Source organism: Uloborus diversus, chromosome 3 (assembly GCF_026930045.1).
Source record: "Uloborus diversus isolate 005 chromosome 3, Udiv.v.3.1, whole genome shotgun sequence".
NCBI classification, from domain to species: Eukaryota; Metazoa; Arthropoda; class Arachnida; order Araneae; family Uloboridae; genus Uloborus; species Uloborus diversus.
This window is the reverse complement of record NC_072733.1, coordinates 161,503,641-161,512,464: the sequence shown is the minus strand read 5'-3', so window position 1 is coordinate 161,512,464 and position 8,824 is coordinate 161,503,641.

Here is an 8,824-nt window from a genome sequence, read left to right as displayed (position 1 = left end):
TTGTTAGAAAATCGTTATAAATGGAGAGTAAAAGCTGTAAATAAAACGTTAAAGTAAGGTTGTCTACCTTTTTTTCTTGCCCTAAACAGGTTGCCAGAGGCTAAAAAGGGGCCAAATATGAGTAATTTACCCTCATCGAGTTTCCAAAAATTGTTGTCATAAATAAAGAGTAAAAGCTGTAAAGAAAACGTTAAAGTAAGGTTGCCTAACTTTTTTTCGGTCCCTAAACGGGTTGCCAGATGCTAGAAAGGGGCCAAAAATGAGTAATTTACCCTCATCGAGTTTCCAAAAATTGTTGTCATAAATGAAGAGTAAAAGCTGTAAAGAAAACGTTAAAGTAAGGTTGCCTACCTGTTGCGTGTGAACTGATCAGGGTTGCCAGGGGCTAAAAGGTGCACAAAAATGAGTTTACCCTCATCGAGTTTCCACATAACTTATATAAAAAATGTAGATAAAAATATTACAAAACGGATGGTATAGGGTTGCCGAAGCAAAAGTGGTCCAATCTTAGGGTTGTCGCAATTCGAAGTTTCAATATTGAAACTTCGAGCAGTGATACATAAATCAAGTACTGAAGAAACTCTAGATGACTAGTAAAAGGAAATAAAACAACGTAAAAAGGAACAAACTTTGCATGAAAAACTGCATACACGTGTTTCGGAGTTTTAAGAAGCCCTTTTGTAAAAAAGTGAGATTTTCGATGTCTTCTTCTCAGCCAACACCCACCCTTGGCTGTTGAGCCATTAGGGTGCATTTGGAAACAAGGATCGGTCGTCGGGGTGCCACCACAAGCGTTCGGAAACGCTTGTGGTGGAACCGGTGACCTCACCTAACCGTGTTCGGAAACGCTGCGGACACTTTCTAGCGGTCGACCTGGTAGCAGAGATGGGCAGATTCGTATTCGTAAATCCGAATCCGAATTTGATTCACAGTACCTTAACGTATAAATCCGAATACGAATACATTCGTATTCACAAGTGTGAATCCGAATACGAAATTCGGATTCATACCTAGTGAATCCGAATCCGAATTCGTATTCAGATTCAGACTTATGAATCCAAATCATTTCTGATTCACATCTGTGAATACGAATCCATTTGGATTCACACTTGGATTCACTGAAATATTTAATTCAAAAGCTCAATATAAATAAGTAAATGTCTGTCTGTACCTCGCTACAGGTCGAGTTCTGGGTGCTAGTGAATTTCTGAAGAAAAATGACGATATTGTTATGGGTTCAAAAATTTTAAAAGTGGAATTCTACCAAAGTAATGTAAATTGAAACTTTGATTTGTTTATATAATTTTACCACAGATATCTATGTAAAAGCGAAAAACGAACAGTAACACAATCATAGGTTTAAAAAACATTTAATGACAGTTCTAAAAAATTAGGGAAGAGACCCGCCGATAATCGGGAGTTTACTGTACTTGTCATTAAATTGCTAATTAAATGGAATTCATTATAGAGCAGCCTAGTTATTGATAACTGTTAATTATTATTTGTTATTGTAAAATACCAATACACTCCTATTTGTGATTTTGAGTATTTTTAAAAAGAATAAATGATCTCAGAATTTATGCATAAGTTAGATGATTCATTCATTTTCTTATTAGGAAAAGAATAAGTAATGTGTTTTACCAACAATTGTGTCAATAATTCACATAAATTTACACCGAAAAAGTTTTTAATTTTTTAGTTAATTATAAATTAGACTTTGTTTTCACTATGTGTTGACATTAGAATCACACAGAGCTAGAACATTTAGACGCTTTTGACTTACTGCCGTGCTAAGCACAAAAGTCGTATCTGCAGTCGAGCTCAAAATAAGAAACCGCTTTTCAGAGTTTTACGAGCATTATTAAAGTTCCACTTTTTCAGGATTTTTTAAAAAATATTTCTCATCCACAAATAATCCCAAAGCATTGTACGTAGGTAAAATAAGTTGCGAACCACGTCATGACAATAACTCAGTTTTGATAAAAAGTACAGATATAACTTTTGTGCTTATCACGACAGAGTACTGCTTCTTAAACTGGTCCTTACTCGTTAAATATTGAACTTGTCCTTTCAACTGCCGTCATAAATACCGAGAGAGTATAGCTAGCATGAAAAGCAGAAAATTTTAAACTGACGTAAAAATCGTAATTTTAGGCAATATTTTGTAATTTGTATAGGGAAGGGAGTTTGGGAGACCCTCCCGAAACTTTTTTAACATTGAAGTCACTATTAAACTGTCTGATGTGACGTTCGGGAGTCAATAGCTTCATCCGGTATTTTTCTCAAAACTAAAGTTTTTAAAACGCGTTTTTAGGTTACTTTTGAAGCCATGAGGTGAGAAGTGCTGTGCTCAGATTAGTATACGAAAGGAAAAAGGAATTTATTTTTAAGTTTGAAAAGGCATTATTTTTATCTATTTTTTGAGTTAAAAACTTGAAATGTGTGAAAAGATAACATTCAAGTCTCATGGAACCTCTGAGAGGGCTCCGTGAAACCCTGGTGTTCCACAGAACACAATTTAAGAAACGCTGTGTTACAGAATAAATTAATAGTTTTCTAATGAGGCTATGTGAGAGGAACTTTGATGTACAGTGGCTCCCAAAAGTCTTCGTACACCTACTACTTTCAACGAAATAGGCCCCAATCCATTGGTTAGAATCAATATTTCGGAATAGGTATTTAATTATAAGATCTATGATCAATTTTTAACAAATCTACATGAAAAGTTTTTAAAAAATATTAAAACTTATTTTTTAAAAAATCAAAAACGAAAAAGTGCCGGAAATTTTATCTCACAAAAGTCTTCGTACACTTTAAAAAATGTCTATATATTATAGAATAATCTAACTTTTTATTAAGTTATTATTTAGTAGAATAGTATGCAGTATCAACAACACTTTTTAAATGTCTGGGAATAGATTTCATTCTTTTTTTTTTCTTTTTATTTGCGTAATTTCTGAGTAAGTGTTCAACTACACTTCGAGTCTTACTGTTTCTAGATCTATTTTCGTTTCAAAGCCGTATTTTCGTAATTTAGCCTCCAGATATCTCTAAATACGTTACATTAAGTTCAAATCTGGAGATTGAGGGGGTATTTTCTAAACTTTTGGACAATTTTCGAGTTACTAGACGCAAACGTTGAAAACCGTGTGCTTCTCACTCTCAGAAATGGACTTTCAAATTCGACGAAATTTTCTTCGTTTCTGACGAAATCGCTTCCAGGGATATGCTCCGAGCGAACATTTCGTCAAATTGAGGAAACTGCTTTCGTCTCTGGTTTGAAGATGCGAATTTCGTCAAATGTAACGAAATATTTCTTCATTCTAGTTTCGTCAAATCGACAATCATTTTCGTAGTTTTGAGAGTATTAGTTTCGTCAAATTAATTTCGTCACATTTGAGCATGTTAATTTCATAATTTTTTTGAGTTTATTTATTTCTTTTATTTTTATTTTTTCTTTTTTGAGCTGATTAGTTTTCTTTCTTTTTTTTTCTTTTCTATTTTTTTTTGACAATACTGACAAACCTCGTTAACTCGAACACGCTTAAAAAGAATTACTTCTAAAACGGACTTTTTTGTAATCCCTGTCCCATTGTTTATTGTTTTTCGGATAAGACGAATTCTGTTAAGAATAATCGATTTTAATGATCCATTAAAGTTCGTTTTAACGAGGTTCGACTGTATCTTATAAGATTTAGTCAAATCTTTACTTAAGAATCTTAGCACCATAATTTCCCACTTTGATGCGCATAGTCACACTAACAGAACAGTCATTTACGGGGGGGGGGTATTCATGGGGGTTGACATTCCCCCCCCTTGATTTTTGAACATTTATTCTTTACGTACGAAAGGTCGTGGTTTTAGTTAGTTCTCTATAAAAATTGTGAAGAGTGTACACCTTTTTCCACAATTGGAAGAAAAATCGAAAGGACTGGCCTGCACTCCCCCCCTCCGCCTAAAGCAAAAGGCAAGTGTTTCTTGAAAAAAAAAGAAAAAAAAAAGATGTTAAAAACAATTTTATTAATGTAAAAATACAAGCAGACAATTTCTTTAAAATGTAAAAATAATTATTGCAAATTAAAGTTAAAGAACAATGTGAAATGATTATCTGGGAATTCGGGCTTTACGATGCATCGATACATCGTAAAATACCGATGTACAGTATACCCTACATCATTACACCGGTTTAGAATAAAAACCTCTAAACCGATAGATCGGTGTGCTCCACAAGTTTGCTTACATCCAAGCTTTTTTTTTATCCAAGCAAAAAAAAAAAAAAAGAACGGAAACTCGCATGTTAGTCCGGCCCCATAAACTCCCCATGGTATCTAACTAAACCCCCATAAGGGGGGGGGTTTCCTGCAAAAAATATATTTTTTGCCGGATCTTTTCCATATTTGGCACAGAGGTTCATTCTTGATGCTCAGGAATACTCATTGAGCAGAATTCGTCCCGCTAAGGTGGGGGGGGGGGGGGAACAACCCTCATGGGGGATCTCCTTATAAAAGCCAAGTTTATGTCTGATTTTTCCAAATTTGGCACAGAGGTCCTTTGATGCTCGGAAATGCACACACAATGGTTTTAGTCCCTTCATGGGGGGGGGGGGGAGGGCAACGCCCATGGGGTTTATCCTTACAAAAACCAAGTTCTGTCGGATTTCTTCTAAATTTGGCACAGAGGTCGTTTGATGCTCGGGAATTCAAGCAGGGTAGTTTTCCTTCCTCTATGGGGGGAGCAACCCCCATTGAGGTTCTCCTTATAAAAAGCAAGTTTTTGTGGGATCTTTTCTGAATTTGGTACAGAACTTCTTTAATGCTCAGGAATTCTCATTGGGGAGTTTTCGTCTAGCTATTGGGGTCTTTTTTTTTTTTTTTTTCAAAAACCAGTTTTTTATAAGATCTTTTAACAATTTGGCACAGAATTCCTTTGATGCTCGAGAATTCCCTCGTTTTAGTCCCGCTATGCATGGGGAATCCCCCGCGTGGGTTTTTGTCGGATCTATTCCAAGTTTGGTACATTTGTCCTTTGATGTTTGTGAATTCCCATAGGGTAGTTCCCGTGCCAAATTTGGGAAAATTCTGACACAAGCTTCGATTTTTGCAAGGAAAACTCCCCTAATCGGGGGTTTGCCGCCTATAGCGGGAAGAATAATTCAAACTGCTTCAACTACTCGCGATGTAAGTTTGGCGATGCATCACGATGTAAAAATTCCTACATCGTCCAGCCCTACTGGGAATATAGAAGTGATACTTCCTCAGCAGACATTGGGTTCTGGAAGAATAAGACATAGGTTACTTTTATGCAGAGTTACATCAATATTTGCTCAAGAGAAAATTGCTGGTGATTTACTTCTTCATTGCATCGCATAAAAAATTAAAAAATTCCAAAAAAAAAAAAAAAAAAGATTTTTTAAAAACTAATACCATAAATTTTAAAGAAATAGTGCAATAAAATGTACAGGTTTAAGTTTGTATATCTTTGTTCGAAAATTAGATATAGAAAATGAAATTAGATAATTTGGAGAAAAATCGATTATTTGTCTTATTAATTTTGCTTCTATGTAGAATGCTTGTTTGGCAAAATTTATGTTTAATACAGGAAGTGTATTATTGCATGCAGTACATACTTTATACTTTGGAGTACTTTGGTACATACTTCATATTTACCTGTCTGGAACTTCAAGGGAAATTAGGTACCTTTATACAACATAATTGATTAGACCTTTACTGATTTACTAAGATAGCTCCATAAGCATTAATGCAACCATGGCCAACGCTAAGACAGAATTGCAAGTAAGAGATTCAAAGGTATGCAATGAAAATAGTGACTAGCGTATCGAGAAAAGTTTGCTAATTTTTATCATATACTTTTTATTTTCCTTTCGATTTTTCAATTGAAATTTTACATAGACATTTTACTTTGTCTGCAGCAAAAACCATTACTCTAACTTAAATTTGGACTTACTAGTAGTTCATCTATGAAATGCTTCTGAAGGGAATTCCCTTTATTTTGCTGATAATTCCTTGAGGCAACAAATATGGCAATAAAATTAATGCTGCATTTATTTCAGCTGTAGAAACTATGTATAATGGAAAAATTCATAATTATCATAAATCAGGTAACACAAATTAACATAGAATTTAGCGTACTAAATGTGAAAATAAACAACAAAGAACGCTTTATAATCGTTATTATTTTCAAACATGCTGCTAACTTACCTTTTTTTTAAATCAAGGTTACCTTCAATAACTTATTTTAAATTTCGGAAAAACTGAAAAAATATTGAAAATATTTAGCTGCAAAGCACAAAGATATAGTTCTTTATGGAAATTAATATTTTCTTTGTAACTTAAAATGCTTTGTTTTAAATTAATACTTACTTTACTTCATGTTTTATTCTGCAAGTAAAACCATTCAAAACAAAAAAGTAAGAAAGAGACTCAACAAATAATGAAGTATTGATACAACATAAACAAGAGACAGCTGCAGAAGGGGATGACATTACATAAACAACATGGGGTGCGACTTTAATAAGTCCGGTCATCGAGCCTAACAAAAAAAAAGGGGGGGGGGGTATCATTTCCGAACCATAAGCTGATAGCCAGTTTGCATTTATTTTTAATTGCATTAAGCGCTTTTTTTCCTCGATTTTTGTGGGCTTGTTTAAAAGGTTGCTAAGCAATTATTAAAAAATATTTTTATGAACACTTTTGTGAGATAAAGTTCTTAATACTTTTTGATTATTAATTTCTTCAAAATCATATTTCATTTTGCAATTAAAATATTTCATGCAGTTTTGATAAGAATTAACTATAGAAGATCTATTGTTTACCCATTTCAAAATATTAATCTTACCTAATGGGTAGAGCAATATTTCATTGAAAATGATAAGTGTTACGTACACTTTGGGAGAGAGCTACTGTATAAATTATTATTGTATTGAATAAAATATTATATGTAGAGTAGAAGAAGAAAAAAATACCAATACTTAGAGAGGGGGTGGGGGGTGGGGGGGGTGGAATATTTGTTTAAGAAAATAAAAATGCAGAGTAAAAAAAATTTGAATTCTTAAACAAAAACACTTCGTTCACCAGAATTATATTAGTAAAATTCATGAAGAAGAATGAAAACACATAACCATGTAACATATTCAACATTGAATTTAAATGCTTCAAAGTTTTATGCTATTATCAAGGCGCTGTATTTATTATCTGCGTTGCTGTAGCTACGGTGGAATTTTTTATGTAAGTTTAAATTCGTAAAAATGCTTTGGTCATCTTTGTCAATTGTCTAACGAAATAAAGGAAGTACGTTTTTGGAAACAAATGTCAACAAACACACATTTTCATTTGCAAATAAAAAATAACGCTAGTTAAGCCTAACGTGAAGGTGACTCAAAGTTATTTTATACAGAATTCCAAACCAAATCGAACAGGTCGTTTTCAATTTTAATGTGTTCTAAATACAACAATAAACACAACACTAAACAAAAATGTAACAATACATAAAAGAAGGCACATTGCACATACAAATTTTAATAAATACTAACCTTCTTTATGAATCCTTTAGAATAACTGCCGTAAAATAATTTAACGAGCAAGTACAAGACTGAAACGAAAACTCCCAGAATGCACTGCAATGTGACGAAATCGGGACGAAATTATTTCGTGAAAAATTTGAGATTTCTGGTTTCGTCAAATATCACGTGATTCGGTGACGAAAGGATCGTAGGAAATAACGAAATAGTGCTCGAGGATTACCGAGTCGTCAAAATTGAGCGTTTCATTTTTGACAGTGTTTATCGTTATCTTGATGAAAAACAAAGTTGTTTCCAATAACCAAATTTTTGGCTAAGAGTTCAAAATTGGTTTTTAAAATACTTAAAGGAACAGCATGATTCATTATTTCATCAAAAAATTCCAAACTACCAAGTCCTGATGCTGATATGCACCCTCACACTAGAACACCTCCTCCTTCCTGATTAACTGATCCAACTAAGTCCTTAAGATTAAGCTCCTAATTTTTTCTTCTACTTACAATTATACAACAATTTAACCAAAAATGTTGAATTCATTTTTATCTGTAAGTAACATGTAATTCCAAAACGTTTTGAGCTTATTTATCATTGATTTTGCGACGAAAAGCGTAAGCTTTCTGTTTTTCGCACGACCAGGAAAATTTCTGTGGGAAGAGGTCCCACTTAATCTAGCTAATCAGAGAGCTTGATGAACAATTTTAGGTGAAAATTGAATGCAAAAATTTTCATTTAACTCTGTAAAAACTTTTACAGCACTCAAATGTGTATTTCTCATAATTTTTTTAACTTTAAATCTCCGATCACGTTTTGTCAACTTTGCCGGTTGACCTTTTCTTACCTTGTTTTCGATCCGATTTCTTTCTTTAAAGCATTTTATCAAGCACTTTAATATAGAATGGAATAAATTAACTACTTTAGAGACATTTAAAACTAATTAACCGCAACTGTGGGAAAAAAATTCAAATTTTGAATGGTGTTTGCGGTTTTTACGAATACCAGCGATTTTACAGTAATAAGCACAATATTAAGGAATAAATAAACGAAAAATTAAAGCCAAATGATTTATAAGGGTCAACACAAATGCAAAAATATTAATAAAACGGCACATGATAATTTTAATTATGAATTTATTCGAAAATATTCGATGTACGATGACTTTTGTGGCGTGTTATTTCTCTGTCTCTTCGTTTTTTGACCCGTTTCAAAAAGAAGATCCGTCAATATTTTGAAAAAACCAATGGGTTGTATTTAGAATGACATAGGAATGATGTAAAAAAATATTGGACT